At 52.4% G+C, this 22,536-nt stretch overlaps 1 protein-coding gene across 3 annotated transcripts in view; it reads left to right on the top strand.

The window, feature by feature from the left end:
- The first annotated feature begins 223 nt into the window (after nt 1–223).
- LOC120393814 (butyrophilin subfamily 1 member A1-like) overlaps nt 224–22,536 on the top strand; it is a 56,651-nt gene continuing 34,338 nt past the window's right edge. Inside the window, exons 1-4 of one of the 3 annotated variants that reach the window (XM_039518307.1) lie at nt 224–276; nt 637–803; nt 1,176–1,255; nt 21,422–21,660. The gene's annotated coding sequence lies outside the window, so the exon portion shown is untranslated. Of the gene's footprint in view, nt 277–636; nt 804–1,175; nt 1,256–20,583; nt 20,598–21,421; nt 21,661–22,536 lie in introns of those variants that run through there. The other 2 variants (XM_039518308.1, XM_039518309.1) reach the window with 2 other exon arrangements.

Below are 22,536 nucleotides of genomic sequence, written 5' to 3' on the forward strand. Positions count from 1 at the left end.
CCTGAGGCTGATGGGGCTGAGGGCATCTCTGGGAGGGGCAGGGTGGGACCCTCGCCGCCATGGGGCTCCTTACAGAGAAGGGGAAAACATGGAGCCTTCTCTGTCCACTGCATCCCCCCAGCAGCAGAAGGGATTATCCTTTCTCCTTCCCTCCCTGGTGCAGAGACCCCCAGTGCCCAGCTGGAGTGGGTGGAGGAGGAAGAGGAGGAGGAGGATGTGTCCCCTGAACAAGCCACCATCAGAGTCATCCAGCAGCAGCTCCAGGGCAGAGCTGAGGTACAAAAATCCCCCAGCTGTGCTGCCCCCGAGTCTGTCCTGCCTCTTGTTCCATCCCCACCCAGGCAGGGGGGCCTTGTCCCAGAGAATCCCTCACCTGCAATGGGGGGACACATCTCATCTGTTATCTGGCACCCCAAAGTGGGAGCGTTTGTCCAACACAGGCCAAGGTTTCCGCTCCCTGCAGACACTGTCCAAGTTACAACCCCATGTCCGTGCAGGGCGACACTGGTTTCGGGAAGGGGGCGGCTTTCCCTGTCCAGCCCCATGGAGGTCCTGAGCCCTGGAGCTGGGTTGGGTTGGGCAGGGAGGTCCCTATGTAACAGGCTCTCTCTCTCTCTCCCCCCACCCCACTCCTAGTTGGTGGAGGACAGGGCCAAACAGCTCCGCTTCCTCCACGCTGTCCCGAGTCTGTTTCTTGGCACAGAATCAGGAGTGGTACATTCTTTCAAAAGCGGCCCTCGTGGAGAGCATTGTTCTGGCTCCTACGAAACAAATTAGCGAGACAATTAGTGGAGAGCATTGCGGTGAGTGGGACCCCATGCCCAGCCCCTGGGGCGAGGGAGCCAGACATGGGAGGAAGCGTTAGTGGGGCCGGATGGGGAAGCAGAGGACAGGGGTTCCTGGGGTGGAGGGCTGGGGTGCAGGGAAGGGGATCATTGTGACACTGATCGGGAGCCGGCAGTGGGGGAATTGTAAACCCAGAGGGCGGGGAGGGAGGACTTGGGTGGGAGGGGGAAGGAAGTTTGATGGACGGGAGGAATGGGGGGCCCAGCTTGTCGGGGTGGGTGTGACACTGGCTGTTTCTGCAGAGCACTTTGGCCTCCTCCCTGGGAAGTGCCTGTGGGTCTATGGGGCCTGAGTCTCACACGCAGTTTCGTTTCCTTGGGGTCTCCCAGGAGCTGATTGAAAATCTCCCCACGGTGTCTGAGCCAAGCTCCATCGTGTCCAGCTCCATGACCGTGGGTTACAATCTCAGGTACCAGGACCCTCCCGTCCAGCTGCCCTAACGCTGGTGCTGACCGGGCCAGGGCCGGCTCTAGGTTTTTTGCTGCCCCAAGCAAAAAACATTTTTGGCTGCCCCCCACCCAGTGCTGGGCTTCCCCTGCCCGGCACTTCCCTGCTGCCCCAGCCCTGGGTTCTCCCCTCACTCACATACCCCAGCCACCCCAGCACTGGGCTCCCCCCTTTCCCTCCCACCAGTGCCCTCCCCCATCTCCCTGCCATCCCAGCCCTGGGCTCTCCCCCCAACCTGCACCCTCCTGCTGTCTCAGGGTCACTGGTAACTCGCTCCCAGGGTGGGTCATTCGGCAGGAATTTTGGATGTGCATAAAACACAGACAGGATTGGTTCCCATATGGTTACAGAACTGCAGTAAAGTGGAACAATTTTCAGCTTGTGTGATTGGAGGACGTCTGGATGCATATTATAAGACTGTCCTCCATAAATGAGGAAAAGTTGAGGTGCCTTTATTATTCTTTTGTTCCACTCTTTCTTTCTATGGGGAATTTGCCCATGCAATATCACTGTCTTCCTTTCAAACAAACAAAAAGGCAATGGCTGTTGAAAATAGCAATTCCAGTCCTAATAAGCATTTCTTGCTCAATTTTATCCTACTTTTTCTACAGCAAGTTACAGTGGATCAGTATATTTGATTTGGGAGAAACGAAGTAAAAGCTGCCCAAACTGAGCTTGAGCACTCCTGAATTTTGAGGTGTTCAAATCTGGAAGGCAGGTGCTAGGGGTGGGAGAGGGCTGGGGCTCCATGGGGGAGCATGGCAGCAACTGTCTGGAGCTGCAGGGAGCCAGACACGCTGGTCTGAGTGGCACAGTAAGCGGTTTGTGGGTTGGAGAAGGGGCAGGGGGTTCCGGGGGGCAGTCAGGGGACAGGCAGCAATTGGATAGGCACAGGAGTCCAGGAGGTTTATCAGGCGACAGGTAGGGGGTGGGGTCCTGGGGGGAAGTTGGGTGGAGTCTCAGGAGGGGGCAGTTGGGGACAAGGAGAAGGGAGGCTTAGATAGGGGCTAGGGTCCCAAGGGGCAGTTAGGGGCAGGGGTCTCGGGAGGGGGCAATCAGCGGCCAGGGGCTAAGATCAGAGGGCTCTGGGCTGCCCGCTGCGGTGGGGAGACCAGAGCTCTTTAAATCCCAGCCGTGGCCGGGAGTCAGAGGGATCTGGGCTGCCAGCAGCCGCGGGGAGCCCAGAGCCTTTTAAATCCCAGCCGCGGCTGGGATTTAAAGGGCTCTGGGCTCCCTGCCCCTGCGTGCAGCCCAGAGCCCTTTGAATCCCGGCCCCGGCTGAGATTTAAAGGGCTCTGGTCTCCCTGCCCCTGCGGGCAGCCCAGAGCCCTCTGATCCCCGGCCGCGGCTGGGATTTAAAAGGCTCTGGACTGCCCGCAGAGCGCCGTGTGGGGGGGATTTAGAATCCCCCGGCGGGCCACACAGTGAGGCTCCGCGGGCTGCATGTTGTGCAGGCCTGGTCTACACTATGAAATTAGGTTGATTTAATATGTCAATTTATGAGAAATCGATTTGATACAGTCGATTGTATGTGTCCCTACTTAAGACCATTAACTTGGCAGAGTGCATCCACAGTACCGAGGCTAGCATCGACTCTCAGAGCAGTGCACTGTGGTAGCTATCTCACAGTTCCTGCAGTCTCCGCCGCCCATTGGAATTCTGGGTTGAACTCCCAATGACTGGTGGGGCAAAAACATTGTCGTGGATGGTTCTGGGTAATTGTTGTCAGGCCCCTCTCTTCCTCCGTGAAAGCAAAAAATCGTTTTTCACCTTTTTCCCTGGGTTACTTGTGCAGATGACATACCATGGCAAGCATGGAGCCCGCTCAGCTCACTGTCACCGAATGTCTCCTGAGTGCTGCTGGCAGACGTGGTACTGCAGTGCTACGCAGCAGCATCCCCTTGCCTTGCCTTGCAGATGACAGACAGTGAAGTAGGACTGCTAACCGTTGTTGTCGTTCTGTGGGTGCTCCTGGTCGGCCTCGGTGAGGTCGATCAGTGGCGCCTGGGCAGACATGGGTGCTCTTGGCTGGTCTTGGTGAGGTCAGTCAGGGGCGCCTGGACAAAAATAGGATGACTCCAGGTCATTCTCTTCTTTAAGTTTCGTCTAATGGAGATTCAGTCTTGCCTGGAATATCACGTCAGCTGTAGGCTTCTGCCTCAGGCTGCTCACCCAGTCGGCAGCACCACGCGGTCGCACCTACCCCAGCCTACCCCTTGCTCCCATAGCTCATGAAGCCTAGACAGTAGTAAGGAGCAGTTCAACTAGAGAACGAGCAAGTGCAGAATGGTGGTAGAATGTGCCTTTGGACGTTTAAAAGCTCGCTGGTGCAGTTTAGTGACTTGGTTAGACCTCAGCTAAACCAATATTCCCATCGTTATTACCACTTGCTGTGTGCTCCACAATATCTGTGAGAGTAAGGGGGAGACGTTTATGGTGGGGTGGGAGGTTGAGGCAACTCGCTTGGCCGCTGATTACATGCAGCCAGACACCAGGCTGATTACATGCAGCCAGTCTGAAAAATAGTCTACTGGCAGAGAGAGCATATTTCACACTGAAGTGGGTAGTATGCTTACATTTGCTTCAGGCTCTAGTATCCCTCAGAGTATTAACACCAGGTTAGAAGAGCACAGCAGGGTGAGCTGCGCATCAGAGAAGCTTTGAAAACCAGTTTCATGACTGGCCAGGCTACGGTGTGAAAGTTCTGTTTGTTTCTCCTTGATGAAAACCTGCCCTTTTGGTTCACTCTACTTCCCTGTAAACCAACCGCCCTCCCCTGCCCCCTTTGATCACCGCTTGCAGAGGCAAGTCATTGTTGTTTCAAAATCATGCATTCTTTATTAATTCATCACACAAATGGGGGGATAACTGCCAAGGTAGCTCGGGAGGGGTGGGAGAGGAGGGAAGCACAGGAGTGGGGTAGTTGTAGGGGCACCCCCTAGAATGGCATGCAGCTGGTCATAGAAGCGGCATGTCTGGGGCTGTGACCCGGAGCGACCATTTGCCTCTCTGGTTCTTTGGTAGGCTTGTCTGAGCTCCTTAAGTTTCACACGGCACTGCTGTGGCTGTGGGTCCCTGTTATAGTCTCTGTCCTGCATGCCCTTGGAGATTTTTTCAAATGTTTTGGCATTTCTTTTTGGAACGGAGTTCTGATAGCATGGATTCCTCTCCCCATACAGCGATCAGATCCAGTACCTCCCGTTTGGTGCATGCTGGAGCTCTTTTGCGATTCTGGGACTCCGTGGTCACCCGTGCTGATGAGATCTGCACAGTCACCTCTGAGCTCACCACACTGGCCAAACAGGAAATGAAATTCAAAAGTTTGCAGGGCTTTTCCTGTCTACCTCTCCAGTGTATCTGAGTTGAGAGTGCTGTCCAGAGCGGTCACAATGGAGCACTCTGGGATAGCTTCTGGAGGCCAATACCATCGAATTATGTCCACACTACCCCAAATTCGACCCGGCAACGTCGATTTCAGCGCTAATCCCCTTGTCGGGGAAAAATATAGCAATCAATTTTAAAAGCCCTTTAAGTTGACAAAAATGGCTTCGTCGTGTGGACGGGTGCAGGGTTAAATCCATCTAACACTGCTAAATTTGACCTAAACTCATAGTGTAGACCAGGGCTAACAGAGCTGGTTGAGGCGCTCGCTTGATCATTATTGCTAATTTTGTGCAAGACTTGGAGCACTGGAGAACTTCCAGAAGACTGGAAGAAAGCTACTGTTGTGCCAATTTTTAATAAGATTAAATAGGATGACCAACGTGCTTACAGACCTATCAGTTTGACACTCATCCTTGGCAAGATAATACAGCAGCTGATAAAGGATTCAATTATTAAAGAAATAAAGGAGGGTCATCAGAAAAATCACAGAAATGTTGGACTAGAAGAGACTTCAGACTCCAGTCTCCTGCACTCTTCGCAGGACTAATTATTATCTAGATCTGACAGGTTTTTGTCTAATCTGGCTGTTGGAGGGAGGGATAGCTCAGTGGTTTGAGCATTGGTCTGTTAAACCCAGGGTTGTAAGTTCAATCTTTGAGGAGGCCACTTAGAGATCTGGAGCAAAAATTGGTCCTGCTAGTGAAGGCAGGAGGCTGGACTCAATGACCTTTCAAGATCCCTTCCAGTTCTAGGAGATTGGTATGTCTCCAATAATAATTATTATTATTATTAAAAAAAACCTGTTCTTAAAAAGCTTCAATTATGGAGATTCCACAATCTCCCTTGATAATTCGTTCCAGTGCTTAACTACCCTTACTGTTAAGATGGTTTTCCTAATGTGAGGTCCAACCTAAACCACCATTGTTGTAATATAAGCCCATTACTTCATGTCCTGTCCTCAGTGGCTAAGAAGAAATTTTTTTTACCCTCTTCTTTATAACAACCTTTTATGCATTTGAAAACTGTTATCATATCCCCCCTCCATCTTCTCTTCTCCAGACTAAACAAACTCATGTTAAAGGTCATGTTTTCTAGACCTTTAATTATTTTTGTTGGTCGCTGTAGACAAGCAGACTCACTCCTGGGGCACCTCCTGCTGATCTCTCAGGGAATTAGCTCAATTTCCAGCCTCCGGAGCGCCCACTGCAGGCCAGTGATCCGCTGCCTCTTGGCCCCCATATCCCTCCCAGGATTCAGTGCCCTGTTAGCTGGGGTGCTGCCCCCTGGCAGTAACCCCTTTCTCTCAGGGTCTCCTCTCCCTGGGGAACCCCCACCCTCTATCCCCACCTCGCCGCAATATGAGGCTACTGCCAGTCATCATCTAGCCCCCACACTCTGGGACAGACTGCAATATCATGCTACTCATCACTGGCAAGGAGGGTTTGGACCTGCTGCCTTGGCCTACCCCTGGGCTGCCATCTGCAACCCCAGTACCTGTTGGCCCTGTGCTAGGCCACAGCCTGGGGCTTTCCAGGCTGGAGCTCCCCAGCTCCTCTGCCTTTCCCCAGCCCTGCTCCACTCAGGTACCCTGTGTCCAGCTCCCTGCAGCCAGGCCCTTCTCCCTCTATAGGCAGAGGGAGACTACTGGGCCTCTGGCTCACTGCCTCTTATAGGGGCCAGCTGGGCCTGACTGGGGCATGGCCACAGCTGAGCCTACTTTCCTCAATCAGCCCAGGCTTCTTGCCTCAGCCACAGCCTTCTCCTGGGCTGTTTTCTACCCCAAAGGGCAGGAGCCTTATTGAAAACCCGAGGGGGGGGGTGGCTGGCACAAGGCCACCCACTTCTAAAGGCCCCTCCCCCAGCCTAGCGGGAGGGACCACTGGACCCAGGGACCAAATGAGAAAAATGACATGGGGAAAACAATTGAGAAAAAACAAGGATTGAGGTGAAGGTCATAGGTTCAAAACAAGGATACTGGATGGGGACACCGAGCAGAGAACCCCAGACAGTGCCCACTGCTCCTCAAAAGTGTCATGGGAGCCAGCGGGCGCTGCCCAGTGGAACTCTGCCCGGATGCGTGAAACTAGGGAGGAACGGAAATAGGCCCCACAATCACAGAGCCCCCCCTCATCCAGCATACTCCTCCTGCTAGTGTAGATGGAGAGTTTGGCCAGGGCCAGGAGGAGGTTGACCAGGGGGTCACGCAACTTCGTGGGGCCACGGATGGTGTGTGCAGAAAGGAACAGGTGCGGGGAAAAGTGCAGCCAGAACCTCAACTAAGAGGTTCTGGAGGAGCCGGAATAGGCCTGTGCCAGGTTCTCCCTCACGCTGCAAAAGGGGCAGGCCTCAGGCACGGGTGTGAACTGCGCCAGGTACACACCTATGCTCATGGCTCCGTGAAGGAACAGCCAACCGATGTCCCCGGCAGCCGTGGGACCAAGGTGGAATAAAGACTAGCCCACCGGGGCTTCTGACCCTCTTTAGGTGGAAGATAATCCCGCCATTTGGTGTCAGGGTGGGATGCAAGGGTGAGGAAATGCAGTGTGTGGAGCACGAGCATGTACAATTGGTCTCTAGACACGGTTTGGAACCAGACTGGCTGCAGGGTGTGCAGCCGGCTTGGAGTATGGGAACGGGAAGGCCGGGGGGGCTCGCGGAACAGGGGCTGAATAAAAATGTCTGGGGGGCCCGGGGTGAGGGGTCGGCGGGGAACACCCTCTCGCAGGGTCTGCTGCAGGAAGATGAGAGAAACAGGTGACAAGGCGGCTTTCACCTCCTGAAGTACGCGCAGGGGGGTTGGAAGGGTGGCGAGGCCCATGTGCCGACCGATCTCATGGGGATCCACCCAGTCCCTCCTGTCGTAGTCCAACCCTAATGGTTTCCACCAGGACCAACCTCTGGCACACCGAGGGAGACTCCGCCACCTGCACACGCAGATAGGGGTTGTGTAGCAGGGGCTCCATGAGGCGGTCCACCCCCTCGGTGGCCACAAAGCACCTGGTCGCCGAAAAAAGCTTCCAGGTCCGGAGGAGGTCCTGGTAGAAGACCGGCAGCTCAGAGAGGTCTTGTGGAAGACCCCTTGGGTGAAGAAAAAAGAGTTGCCGGTCGTATCGGAGCCCTTGGAGGCAGCGGAAGAAGGCGTGTGCCAACATGCTCCATGCCAGACTGCCTGCACCACAAAGGAGTCTCTGCAGGGCCTGGAGGCAGAAGACATGGACCTGGCTACAAAGGCAGACCAGGCCCTGTCCTCCCTCCTCCAGGGGAAGACTCAGGACCTCTGCAGAGACACAGTGCAGCCCCGGCCAGAAAAACTCCAGGGCCGTCCTCTGGAGCCTGGCCAGGATCCCCGGGGCCAGGATCAGGGTGTTGAACTGGTGGCAGAGCATGGACAGGACTAGCTGATTGCAGGGAGAGACACTGGTGCTCTCCTCTCCATCGCCACAGCCACTTGCCCACCCTGGCCTCCAAATCCTGCCAGTTCTCTGGTGGTGAAGGATGCGTGGCGGAAAGGTAAACACCAAGATAGAGCAGTGGACCTGTGCTCCACCGGATGGCTTGAAGCACGGGTGGGAAGGAGCTCATCTGCCACCCATCCCTGACCACCAGGCCAGAGCTCTTAACCCAGTTGACCCGGGCGGAGGAGGCCCCCGAGTACACAGTCTGGCAAGCCTCCACCCGCACCAAGTCACCTGGGTCCTGGACCACGAGGAGCACATCGTCGGCGTACGCCGACAGGACCAGTCGCAGCTCTGGCTCCCGAAGCACCAACCCCGTCAACCTCCAGTGGAAGAGACAGAGGAAGGGCTCGATCGCCAGAGCATGCAGCTGGCCCGAGAGGGGGCACCCCTGCCATACTCCCTGCCCGAAGCTGATTGGCTCGGTCAGAGTCCAGTTGAGCCTGACCAGACACTCTGCCTGAGTGTACAGCACCTGGAGTCAAGTATCAGAGGGGCAGCCATGTTAGTCTGGATCTGTAAAAGCAGCAAAGAATCCTGTGACACCTTATAGACTAACAGACGTATAGGAGCATGAGCTTTCGTGGGTGAATACCCACTTTGTCGGATGCAAGTAGTGGTGTATATATATATATATACCTGCCCCTGGAAATTTCCACTACTTGCATCTGACGAAGTGGGCATTCACCCACGAAAGCTCATGCTCCAAAACATCTGTTAGTCTATAAGGTGCCACAGGATTCTTTGCTGCTTTTACAGCACCTGGAGAAAGCCCACAAACTGGGGCCCAAAGCCGAATGCTCACAATGTGATACCCGTGGTCCATCCTGTTGAACACCTTCTCCTGGTCCAGGGACAGGAGGGTGAACAACAGACCATCCCTACACCCAAGCTCCAAGAGGTCCCAGACCAAGTACAAGTTATCGAATATGGTCCGGCCCTGGCCAGTGTAGGTCCGGTCGGGATGAACCACGTCCGCTGGCACAGACCCCAGCCGCAGCAAGATGGCCTTCACTACAACATTATAGTCCGTGCTGAGGAGTGAGACGGGACGCCAGTTCCGTAGGTCACGGAGGTCCCCCTTCTTCGGCAATAAGGTGAGCACAGCTCACCTGCCCAAGAGAGGGAGGACCCCGGTCTGCAAGGACTCGGCACAGATGGTGATGAGGTCTGGGCTGAGAATATCCCAGAACACGCGGTAGAACTCCACGGTGAGCCCGTCCATGCCCAGAGATTTGTTGGTGGGCATGAGACAGAGGGTTTCTGAGAACTCGGCCAGAGAGAGAGAGGCAGCTCCAGCCAGTCTTGGTCACTCACACTGACCATTGGGAGTTCAGTCCAGTGCACCCTACAGGCTTTGGCATTGATCGGATATGGGGAGAAAAGACTGGTGTAGAAGGCCCTGGCCCTTCCATGCATCTCCTCTGGATCCGTGAGGGGGGTGCTGTCCTCCGCCAGGAGGCAGGTGACGTGCTTTTTAGCCCCCCTCTTTTTCTCCAGGGCGTAGAAGAAGCGGGAGCTGCGATCCATCTCCCGAAGGAGATGGATGCGGGATCGAACGAAGGCACCCCGGGCCCGATGGTCCTCCAGGGCCTGGAGCTCCTCCCGCTTCTCTCGGTATGCTGCGCAGAGGGGTGGATCCTCGGGGCCAGAGGCCAGATGCCTTTCTAGCTCTAAGACCTCCCACTCTAACTGCCCTATCAACGCATCCCTCCGCTGGCTGGCGCCCCGGGAGTAGTTGCGGCAGAAAAGCCGCGCGCACACCTTCCCCACATCCCACCACCATCTCACCGAGGGAAAGTCGCACTGCTGCCCCTGCTAGGCCATCCAGAACTCCTGGAAAGATGCCACAAAGCCCACCTCCTCCAGCAAGCTGTTGTTAAAATGCCAATAGGCCGGTCCCTGCCTCTCCGAACTGAGAGAGGCCATCACGGTCACCAGATGGTGATCCGAGAACAGGGCCGACCGGATGCGGGAGGCATGGGCCCGTGCCAGATAGAAACATGAGAAATAAATGCGGTCCAACCGGGAGTGGCATGACCGATCGTCCTCCACCCTGAAATAGGTGAAGGTGATGTCATCGTCCGGGTGGTGTTTGCGCCAGACGTCCACCAGGGATTGATGGTCCATGATCTCCCTGAGGATACCTGTGGCCACCTAGGATTTCGGACTCCTGAGTGGTCCCAGTCCTTAAAGGTGGTGTTTAAGTCCCTGGCCAGGACCAGGCACTCATGAGGATCCAGGGTGCTGAGAAAGGCCGATGCCTGCCAGTAAAAACACACTCGTTCTGGGTTTGTGTTTGGGGCGTAAATGTTGACCAGGTTTAATGTCAGCCCCTCCACAGATGCCTGGACGTGCAGCAGGCAACCTGGCATGACCTCGGCGACCCCCAGGACTTTGGGCCGTAGCTCAGGGGAGAACAGGATGGCCACCCCAGCCGAATGGGTGCCGAGGTGGCTAAATTATACCCTATCCCTCCACTCCAGCTGCCAGCTAGCTTCAGCAACTGGAGCCATTTGGGTCTCCTGCAGGAAGATCACAGAGTACCCCCCCTCCCGAAGGAAGGAGAGCACCTGTCTCCTGTGGAGACCCACCCTACAGCCTGGGCATTTAAGGTGGCAAAGATGACGGCTTTTATAGAGAGGCCTGGGTGATCGACAGCCTCCAGCGGGCCCTGCAACAACCCATGTTTGACCCCAAAGGTCACGAGGGAGTCGCGGAACTTGCAAGCCCGCCGGTAGGCCACGATGTCCTGCCTCCCGGTCCCTCTCCCCTCCCCCAAAAGGGCCCTCACGGACCGGAGGACACAATGGAAGTCCCTCCAGCTCTGGAGGGCGAGCTGCACCTTACTCTTTGAGCCATAGAATCATAGAATATCAGGGTTGGAAGGGACCTCAGAAGGTCATCTAGTCCAACCGCCTGCTCAGAGCAGGACCAGTTCCCAACTAAATCATCCCAGCCAGGGCTTTGTCAAGCCTGATCTTAAAAACCTCTAAGGAAGGAGATTCCACCACCTCCCTAGGTAACCCATTCCAGTGCTTCACCACTCTCTGAGTGAAAAAGTTTTTCCTAATATCCAACCTAAACCTCCCCCACTGCAACTTGAGACCATTACTCCTTGTTCTGTCATCTGCTACCACTGAGAACAGTCTAGATCCATCCTCTTTGGAACCCCCCTTCAGGTAGTTGAAAGCAGCTATCAAATCCCCCCTCATTCTTCTCTTCTGCAGACTAAACAATCCCAGTTCCCTCAGCCTCTCCTCATAAGTCATGTGCTCCAGCCCCCTAATCATTTTTGTTGCCCTCCGCTGGACTCCTTCCAATTTTTCCACATCCTTCTTGTAGTGTGGGGCCCAAAACTGGACACAGTACTCCAGATGAGGCCTTACCAATGTCGACTATAGGGGAATGATCACATCCTTCGATCTGCTGGCAATGCCTCCCACCCCACCATAAACGTCTCTCCCTTACTCTCACAGAGATTGTGAAGCACACAACAAGCAGCAATAACAATGGGTATATTTGTTTGGCTGAGGTCTGAGTGAGTCAGTAACGTGTGCCAGCGTCCCTTTAAACGTCCAAATGCACATTCTACCACCATTCTGCACTTGCTCAGCATGTAGTTGAACAGCTCCTGACTACTGTCCAGGCTGCCTGTGTATGGCTTCATGAGCCATGGCATTAAGGGGTAGGCTGGGTCCCCAAGGATAACTATAGGCATTTCAACATCCCCAACAGTTATTTTCTGTCTGGGAACTAAATCCCTTGCTGCAGCCGTTTAAACAGAGTAGTGTTCCTGAGGACGCGAGTGTCAGGAATCCTTCCCGGCCATCTCATGTTGATGTTGGTGAAACGTCCCTTGTGATCCACCAGTGCTTCCAGCACCATTGAAAAGTACCCATTACGGTTTATATACTGGCTGCCCTGGTGCTCCGGTGCCAAGATAGGGATATGGGTTCCATCTATCGCCCCACCACAGTTAGGAAATCCCATTGCAACAAAGCCATCCACTATGACCTGCACATTTCCCAGAGTCAATACCTTGGTAGCAGCAGCTTAATGATTGCTTTGGCTACTTGCATCACAGCAGCCCCCACAGTAGATTTGCCCACGCCAAATTGATTCCCGACTGACTGGTAGCTGTCTGGTATTGCAAGCTTCCACAAGGCTATCACCACCCGCTTCTCAACTGTGAGGGATGCTCTCATCTTGGTATTCTGGCACTTCAGGGCAGGGGAAAGCAAGCCACAAATTCCATGAAAGTGCCCTTACGCATGCGAAAGTTTCACATCCACTCAGACTCGTCCCACATCTGCAACACTATGCAGTCCCAACAGTCTGTGCTTCTTTCCCGGGCCCAGAATCGGCGTTCCATGGCTAGGACCTGCCCCATTAACAGCATGATCTCCAAAGCGCTGGGACCTGCGGTTTGAGAGAATTCTGTGTCCATGTCCTCATCACTCTCGTCACAGCGCTGCCGTAGCTGCCTCCTCCTTGCCTGGTTTTGCAGGTCCTGGTTCAGCATAAACTGCACGATACTGCGCGAGGTGTTTACAATGTTCATGACTGCTGTCTGAGCTGAGGGGGCCCATGCTTGCCGTGGTATGGCGTCTGCACTGTTCACCCAGGAAAAAAGGCGCAAATTGGTTGTCTACCATTGCTTTCGTGGAGGGAGGGGTGAGGCTGAACCCAGAACCACCAGCGACAATTTTTTTTGCCCCATCAGGCATTGGGATTTAAACCCAGAATTTCAGTGGGCAGGGGAGAAGCAGGAACTATGGGATAGCTATGGGATAGCTACCCACACTGCTACGCTCCGGAAGTCGATGCTAGCCTCGGTATGTGGATGCACACCGCCGAATTAATGTGCTTAGTGTGGCCGCATGCACTCAACTTTATACAATCGGTTGCCCAAAATTGAATTCTGTAAATTTGGAGTAATCCCGTAGTGTAGACATACCCTTAGAGTGAAATATCAACCAAAATACCCCTGCAAAGAGCTCAGGGTACCTGAACAATTCATTAGGCTCACAAGAGCTAATGAAATTTGCTTTTCACCAGCAGTTAAACATTATCCCACACACAGAATGAATGAACGCATCCAGCCAACAAATCAAAACTGCAAAACAGCCCCATTAGTGTTAGTGGTGTTGGACAGATGGCTTTGGATTCTTCGATCATGGGATGGAGTTCCAAGAAGGAGGAGTGCTAGGCAGAGACGGGCTCCACCTAACGAAGAGAGGGAAGAGCATCTTCGCAAGCAGGCTGGCTAACCTAGTGAGGAGGGCTTTAAACTAGGTTCACTGGAGGGAGGAGACCAAAGCCCTGAGGTAAGTGGGGAAATGGGATACCGTGAGGAAGCACGAGCAGGAGAGTGCAAGAGGGGAGGACTCCTGTCTCAGACTTAGAAATCGGGACAATCAGTGAGTTATCTTAAGTGCCTATACACAAATGCAAGAAGCCTGGGAAACAAGCAGGGAGAACTGTAAGTCCTGGCACAGTCAAGGAACTATGATATGATTGGAATAACAGAGACTTGGTGGGATAACTCACATGACTGGAGTACTGTCATGGATGGATATAAACTGTTCAGGAAGGATAGGCAGGGCAGAAAAGGTGGGGGAGTTGCATTGTATGTAAGAGAGCAGTATGACTGCTCAGAGCTCCAGTATGAAACTGCAGAAAAACCGGAGAGTCTCTGGATTAAGTTTAGAAGTGTGAGCAATAAGGGTGATGTCATGGTGGGAGTCTGCTATAGACCACCAGACCAGGGGGATGAGGTGGACGAGGCTTTCTTCCGGCAACTAGCAGAAGTTACTAGATTACAGGCCCTGGTTCTCATGGGAGACTTTAATCACCCTGATATCTGCTGGGAGAGCAATACAGTGGTGCACAGACAATCCAGGAAATTTTTGGAAAGTTTAGGGGACAATTTCCTGGTCCAAGTGCTGGAGGAACCAACTAGGGGCAGAGCTCTTCTTGACCTGCTGCTCACAAACAGAGAAGAGTTAGTAGGGCAAGCAAAAGTGGATGGGAACGTGGGAGGCAGTGACCATGAGATGGTCGAGTTCAGGATCCTGACACAGGGAAAAAAAGAGAACAGCAGAATACGGACCCTGGACTTCAGAAAAGCAGACTTTGACTCCCTCAGGGAGCTGATGAGCAGGATCCCCTGGGAAAATAACATGAGGGGGAAAGGAGTCCAGGAGAGCTGGCTGTATTTTAAAGAATCCTTATTGAGGTTGCAAGAAAAAAAACATCGCGATGTATAGGAAAAACAGTAAATATGGCAGGCGACCAGCTTGGCTTAACAGTGAAATCCTTGCTGATCTTAAAGGCAAAAAAGAAGCTGACAAGAAGTGGAAGATTAGACAAAAGACCAGGGAGGAGTATCAAAATATTGCTCAGACATGAAGGAGTCAAATCAGGAAGGTCAAATCACACTTGGAGTTGCAGCTAGCAAGAGATGTTAAGAGTAACAAGAAGGGTTTCTTCAGGTATGTTAGTACCAAGAAAGTCAAGGAAAGTGTGGGCCCCTTACTGAATGAGGGAGGCAACCTAGTGACAGAGGATGTGGAAAAAGCTAATGTACTCAATGCTTTTTTTGCCTCTGTCTTCACAAACAAGGTCAGCTCCCAGACAGCTGCACTGGGCAGCACAGTATGGGGAGAAGGTGACCAGCCCTCTGTGGAGAAAGAAGTGGTTCGGGAATATTTAGAAAAGCCGGACGAGCACAAGTCTATGGGGTCAGATGCGCTGCATCCGAGGGTGCTAAAGGAGTTGGCCGATGAGATTGCAGAGCCATTGGCCATTATCTTTGAAAACTCATGGCGAACAGGGGAGGTCCTGGATGACTGGAAAAAGGCTACTATAGTGCCCATCTTTAAAACAGGGAAGAAGGAGGTTCTGGGGAACTACAGGCCAGTCAGCCTCACTTCAGTCCCTAGAAAAATCATGGAGCAGGTCCTCAAGGAATCAATTTTGAAGCACTTAGAGGAGAGGAAAGTGATCAGGAACAGTCAGCATGGATTCACCAAGGGCAAGTCCTGCCTGACTAACCTAATTGCCTTCTATGAGGGTCTCTGGATGAGGGGAAAGCAGTGAATGTGTTATTCCTTGACTTTACCAAAGATTTTGATACCGTCTCCCACAGTATTCTTGCCAGCAAGTTAAAGAAGTATGGGCTGAATGATGGGACTACAAGATGGATAGAAAACTGGCTAGATTGTCAGGCTCAGAGGGTAGTGATCAACGGCTCCATGTCTAGTTGGCAGCCAGTTTCAAGTGGAGTGCCCCAAGGTTCGGTCCTGGGGCCGGTTTTGTTCAATATCTTCATTAATGATCTGGAGGATGGCCTGGATTGCACCCTCAGCAAATTTGCAGATGACACTAAACTGGGAGGAGTGGTAGATACGCTGGAGGGTAGGGATAGGATACAGAGGGACCTAGATAAATTAGAGGACTGGGCCAAAAGAAACCAGATGAGGTTCAACAAGGACAAGTGCAGAGTCCTACACTTAGGACAGAAGAATCCCATTCACTGTTAGAGACTAGGGACCGAATGGCTAGGCAGCAGTTCTGCAGAAAAGGACCTAGGGGTTACAGTGGACGAGAAGCTGGATATGAGTCAACAGTGGGCCCTTGTTGCCAAGAATGCTAATGGCATTTTGGGTTGTATAAGTAGGGGCATTGCCAGCAGATTGAGGGACGTGATCATTCCCCTCTATTCAACATTGGTAAGGTCTCATCTGGAGTACTGTGTCCAGTTTTGGGCCCCACACTACAAGAAGGATGTGGAAAAATTGGAAAGAGTGCAGCAGAGGGCAACAAAAATGATTAGGGAGCTGGAGCACATGACTTATGAGGAGAGGCTGAGGGAACTGGGATTGTTTAGTCTGCAGAAGAGAAGAATGAGGGGGGATTTGATAGCTGCTTTCAACTACCTGAAAGGGGGTTCCAAAGAGGATGGATCTAGACTGTTCTCAGTGGTAGCAGATGACAGAACAGGGAGTAATGGCCTCAAGTTGCAGTGGGGGAGGTTTAGGTTGGATATTAGGAAAAACTTTTTCACTAGGTGGGTGGTGAAGCACTGGAATGGGTTACCTAGGGAGGTGGTGGAATCTCCTTCCTTAGACATTTTTAAGGTTAGGCTTGACAAAGCCCTGGCTGGGATGTTTTAGTGAGGAGTTGGTCCTGCTTTGAGCATGGGGTTGGACTAGATACCTCCTGAGGTCCCTTCCAACCCTGAGATTCTGTGATTCTGTGATTCTATGATTAGCTGCCCAGGAACAGCCCTCAACCCTCTATCAAATAAAGAAGGGCCTGTTAGGCTCTGGTGAAGGGGCTGGTCCCTTCTCCTGAACCCAGGAGCCAGACAGGGCCTTTCTGATTGGAAGCCAGGGCAGGAAGCTCTGGAGGTAGGTGGATATTGGTTAGGTTAGAGCACATGGAGGGGGAGCATGTGCACCATTTCATAGGGCTGCCCTGCCCTGTCTGCCCTGCTCTAGTCCTGTTGGCACAGGATGGGGGGGACTTTATGTAGGCTATGCAAGGAGGGAGGGAAAAACCTCTCTGTGCTCACACTGCCCACCTGTGTGAAGGCTGGGTAGAGTATGGCTCTTGTTGTTTATTCTCCACTGTGGAAGGAGAATGTGGCCTCTCAGTGAGTTTGTTTTATTTTGAACCAGAAAACTTGTGAATTACCTGGAACTGCAGCAAGGCCTCTTCTGCCTTGGACAAGGACTACTGCTGAGGTCTGATTAGTTCTGCACCCCTCTGGCACACTGCTTCAGTCTGAAAAATATAGTGCTTGTGGGGGCAGAAAGCCTTGGCATATGTGTATGACAGAAATACAATTGATTGTTGTGACAGTGACTGAGCGACCAGGAAAATGCCTTAAAAACTAAAGCTGTCACCACCCTTGGACTGTGTGCGTGTTTCTTAAAATCTTTTATCTCTGTGTACCATAAATGAGATTCCTGTAATTTACCAGCGATGGTTTCACTTTCAATTGGAAGGTTCTAGATGCATGGAAAATGTTTCTGTTCAGATAAAATTGCTGTAAGTTAACCAGCAATATCTGTCTGAACAGACTGGAGTCAGACGTGCAATGCTACCGTAAATACTGAGACGTTCACTTGCAACGCAGTCCTGGTAGTTCTGAAGGTAGGACCCCTTCCTCCACCACCAGCCTCTGCCCTTCCCTATATTATCCAGCAGGCAGGTAAGTGTCAGCCCCTGATTGCTCTGGGTGAGGCTCTGTTGTTCTTCATGGGAGCTGTTCCTATGGATGGGAGTCTGTCTGGGGCTCTCACTTTCCTACGCTGGAGGATATGGATAGGATACAGAGGGACCTAGACAAATAAGAGGATTGGGCCAAAAGAAATATGATGAGGTTCAACAAGGACAAGTGCAGAGTCCTGCACTTAGGACGGAAGAATCCCATGCACTGTTACAGACTAGGGACCGAATGGCTGGGCAGCAGTTCTGCAGAAAAGGACCTAGGGGTTACGGTGGATGAAAAGCTGAATATGAGTCAACAGTGTGCCCTTGTTGCCAAGAAGGCTAATGGCATTTTGAGTTGTAGAAGTAGGGGCATTTCCAGCAGATCGAGGGATCTGATCATTCCCCTCTATTCAGCACTGGTGAGGCCTCATTTGGAGTACTGTGTCCAGTTTTGGGCCCCACACTACAAGAAGGATGTGGATAAATTGGAGAGAGTCCAGCGGAGGGCAACAAAAATGATTAGGGGGCTGGAGCACATGACTTATGAGGAGAGGCTGAGGGAACTGGGATTGTTTAGCCTGCAGAAGAGAAGAATGAGGGGGGATTTGATAGCTGCTTTCAACTACCTGAAAGGGGGTTCCAAAGAGGATGGATCTAGACTGTTCTCAGTGGTAGCAGATGACAGAACAATGAGTAATGGTCTCAAGTTGCAGAGGGGGAGGTTTAGGTTGGACATTAGGAAAAACTTTTTCACTAGTTGGGTGGTGAAGCACTGGAATGCGTTACCTAAGGAGGTGGTGGAATCTCCTTCCTTAGAGGTCTTTAAGGTCAGGCTTGACAAAGCCCTGGCTGTGATGATTTAGTTGGGTTTGGTCCTGCTTTGAGCAGGGGGTTGGACTAGATGAACTGCTGAGGTCCCTTCCAACCCTGAGATTCTATGATTCAATGATACTTTAAAAATTGCTGCAGAAATGACTAAAATGCTCAGAGATCTTTGCAGTCCCTTTTCCATTATCCTGTAACACAGACTGAAATAGTGTCTGTTTATTCACAGACTGAAATAGTGTCTGTTCCTTGGCAGCCGTGGTTGTACCCACTTCCGTGGGCTGCACCAACCCTTAATGGCTGCCTGAGTGTAGGGGAGATTAGAGGGCCTCAGTGCTGAGGTGTACTGAGGTCTGACTGTGTTGGAACTGCCAAATATCACTGTAAGGGTGTGTGGTGGGGAGTGAGGAATTCCCTGGTCATCCTTGCAGGCTAGAGGGCTCTGTAGATAAGCTTGTGATTGTGCCAGCAGTCAGTTTGCAGACAGACAGCTTAAAGTAAGTTGGGGAGAGTTGTGCTTTAGGGAGCAGCCTGCTTTGTCTCTCTTCTTAGTGTTGGGTTCTTGTGTGTGTGTTCTGAATTCTAAGAAAAAAAGTTATGTTTTTATTTAACTTCTCTCTGTGTCTGCTCTGAACACAAGAAGTGCCACCGTAACCTGGATTCCTGGTAAACCTTCCACCATCGGAAAACTTTGCCAGGATATCGGCTGGCATAAATCAGTATGAGCTCTGGAGAAGAGCTGGAGACATAGGCAGTAGCCTCTGCAGAGTTCAGTTTGCAATTAAGTTTTTGTTTAAAACCTACTTTTTTCATCCTCTCTAAATTCCAAAAGATAAGTCAGCTCAGCCTGATTGTCGGGGGTGAGATCAAGTTATTGGGGAAAACGAGTTATTTGAACAAGGCATTGCTGAGCTAGGACACCTTGATTGTGAGCTGATTTTTTTTAACCTACACTGAATGAAAAACAGTTGTCCTCTAGTGCAGGGGTGGGCAAACGTTTTAGCCCGAGGGCCACATCGAGGTGCGAAACTATATGGAGGGCCGGGTAGGGAAGGCTGTGCTTCCCCAAACAGCCTGGCCCCGCCCTCGGGACCTCCCATCCCTGACCGCCCCCTGGGGACCCCACTCTCATCAACCTCCCCATCCCCTGACTGCCTTGACCCCTATCCACAGCCCCGACCCCTGACAGGCCCCCCATGCCTATCAACCCACCCCTGTTCCCCATCCCCTGACCACCCCCAGAGCCCCTGACCCATCCAACCCTCCTGCTCCTTGTCCCCTGACTGCCCCCTTCCAGGACCCCCTGCCCCTAACAGCCCCCTGGGACCTCACTCAGGATCCACCCCCCCCCGCTCCCTGTCCCTGATCCACACCCCTGCTTCCTGATAGGCCCCCTGGGACTCCCACACCTATCCAACCGCCCCCTGCTCCCTGTCACCTGATGCCCCCCCCCGAAACTCCGCCCCATCCAACTACTCCCCGTTCTCTGACTGCCCCTCGGGACCTCCTGCCCCTTATCCAATCCCCCCATGCCCCACCCTATTACCATGCCGTTCAGAGTGGCAGGACTGGCTTATTGGAAACCCTGGGAAGTGGGTGGGTACAAGCCGTGCTGGTGGCATGGTGAGCTGAGGCTGCGGGGGAGAGGGGACCACAGGGGAGGGACTGGGGGCAGCCTCCTCGGCCGGGAGCTCAAGGGCCGGCAGGACAATCCCATGGGCCATAGTTTGCCCACCTCTGCTCTAGTGGGACTCCTCTGATCCCCAAAGGAGAGAGAGCCCTTTATTTCTCCTGCCTCAGGAACTCGGTGACTCAACCGAGGACCAATGGGCCCTGAGCTCTTTGCACGTGTGTCTCCATCTGGTGTCTGGAGGCATGTTGTCCAATACTGTCTCCTGTTTCCTAGGGCTTCCCCATTGGATTAGTCTGGCAAATGAGTGACACAGTGAAGAACAGGAGACCCACAAACTCAGAGCAGTGGACTTCCACTGCTGACATCTTCTGTGTGGGACCTGAACCAAGGGCCAGAATTGATAATATGAAGCTATTAGACCTCATTTCTTGAACCACAGATGAGAAGGCCCAGTGCTAACACTAAATTCTGCAGAACTTCAGCTCCCCCGTCCTAACAATTATGTTTAAACCTGAGCATTAACTATTTCACTGCTGTCCATTTTAGTAGCTGGGCTAGGGTAGACGGTGGGAGGGCAACCTTGCGAGTGAAGTGGGAGTAGCTGAGGGGAAGGAAATACCAAGGGAAGACGGGAAGACGCAGGGGAGAAAAAGGAAAGCAGGGGAAACAAGAGGATGGGGAAGGAAGAGGAACAAAGGACAGAGAATGGTGGTCACAGTGGTGAGCGTTTTCCCCACTGAGTGATGCTGAGCACGATAACAAGGCCCTGGAGAAGTAACACGGTGATGATAATGAACAGGGAATTTATTCTATTACTGCTCTTAATCTCCCATGGAGGCTGGTGAGGGCATCACTTTGGAATGAGGAGAGTGGTAAGCCCTAAATGGATGCTCTGGCCCAGAGATCATAATACAATGGAATTTGGCCCCCTGCACAGAATGAGATTAACACCCCTAGGCTAGAGGGAGGTGCACTGGCCTGGGAGCCAGGAGACCATGAGGTCTAGTCTCACTTCTTCCACTCACTCGTGTTAACAATTCTCTGCGCTTCACAGTATTATTATTGATCAAGGTGTCATGTCCCTACCTGAGGAGACCATCAAGGATCCTTGTCCCCCTTCTAACCTGAACATGAGATGTTGCACAAGCTCAGTTCTAGTAGCTTTAGGATCAGGACAGGTCTCTCCCACATGGACACAGTGTGTCTCAGACTGATTGAGCCAAATCTGTGTGCTTGGTTCTGCCGAGCCACTTCTGCTAAGTCCAGTGAGACACACAGACCAATTTACCTAGCACATCCTATAATGTGATAGAACATCTGCGTAGGGAATGAGGAGGAGGCTGCAGGAAGAGCCAGGATGTTGGACAAGTCACTTAACCCGGGATATTTGGAGTAGGGGGTATTGGTAGGAGGGCTGGATCTGAGTCAGAGCTGGATAAGTGAGGGAGGCCCTGACCCTACTGTCCAGGCTGTGAGGAGCTGTGGGCCAGCAGCTGTGGGAAGAGTGGTGGTTGTGATTGTCAGTTTTGCTAAAAAGCAGTAAAAATGATTTTTGACCTCTGGCGAACCCCCTTGCTCTGCTTTACTCTTTCACTTTCTTCTTCAGCCTTGCTACGTGCAGGAATAAAGAATAAATTCTTCAGCCATTGAACAAGCATTAACAGAAAATTGCATGAGACCAGACTGATACCCAACTGATTCTCTTTTCCAAAATGATTTTGCTTCGTAGCCTCACTTTAATTCATTAATTGTGAGGCACCTCCTGGACTAGGGGCCCGTGTAACTGACTGTAGCCGGAGGACAGCAATTCTGTAACGGCTGAGAAGTTTCTCCTGGTTTCATAAGGTAGGTGGCAGGAATTTTTCATTCTTTATCTTGTTTTTAAATCCCTTGTCCTGGGTCAGCAGGGGAAGGGTAGTGCAGGGCAGCCCTATCAAGGGGTGCGGCAGCTGACATGCTCCCACTGCATGTGCTTTACCCAACCAATATCCTCGTACCTCCAGAGCTCCCTGCTCTGGCTTCCAGTCAGAAAGAACCTGTCAGGCTCCAGGATACATCACAAGGGACCAGCCCCTTCACCAGAGCCTGACGGGCTCTTCTTTACTGGATAGAGTTACGGGAGAGGGTTGAGGGTTGTTCCTGGGCGGCTAACGGGGCAGTTTTGCAGCTTTGATTTATTGGCTGGCTGAGTTCATTCATTGTGTGTGTGGGATAATGTTTTCCTGCTGGGTGGGCGCCAGCTATTGTGACTCTAATAAATTGTTCGGGCATCCAGAGCTCTTTGCAGGGGTATTTTGACTGGTATTTCACTCTACAGACAGGCTAATAATAAATATGAGAGCTAGTCATGCATGTTGTCCTCTAAAGGAGGTGTCAGAGTTGCCTGGGGACACCAGTTATTTTAACTCCTGCCTCATTTCGCCCCCCCACCAGTGTCCCACAACTCAGCCAGTCCACCCAGGAGATGGGGCTTCCCTACGGAGGGTCCCTGCTCATGCTCACCTGGTGCTGTCTGCCTTTGATCTACAAACACCCCATGCAAACTGCTGCTGAAGGCTGGAACGAGCAGGGAGAATTGGTAGCTGCAGGGTGATGAGCTCCAAGTTCCATGCGGCCTCCGACTGCCCCCACCCACCTTCTTTGGCATGTGACTCCACAAATAAACAATGCTGCATAAAGCAAAATGTGGCCAGTACCAAGTACTCAGGGATGGCATAGAAA

Source organism: Mauremys reevesii, unplaced genomic scaffold (assembly GCF_016161935.1).
Source record: "Mauremys reevesii isolate NIE-2019 unplaced genomic scaffold, ASM1616193v1 Contig32, whole genome shotgun sequence".
Classification (NCBI taxonomy): domain Eukaryota; kingdom Metazoa; phylum Chordata; order Testudines; family Geoemydidae; genus Mauremys; species Mauremys reevesii.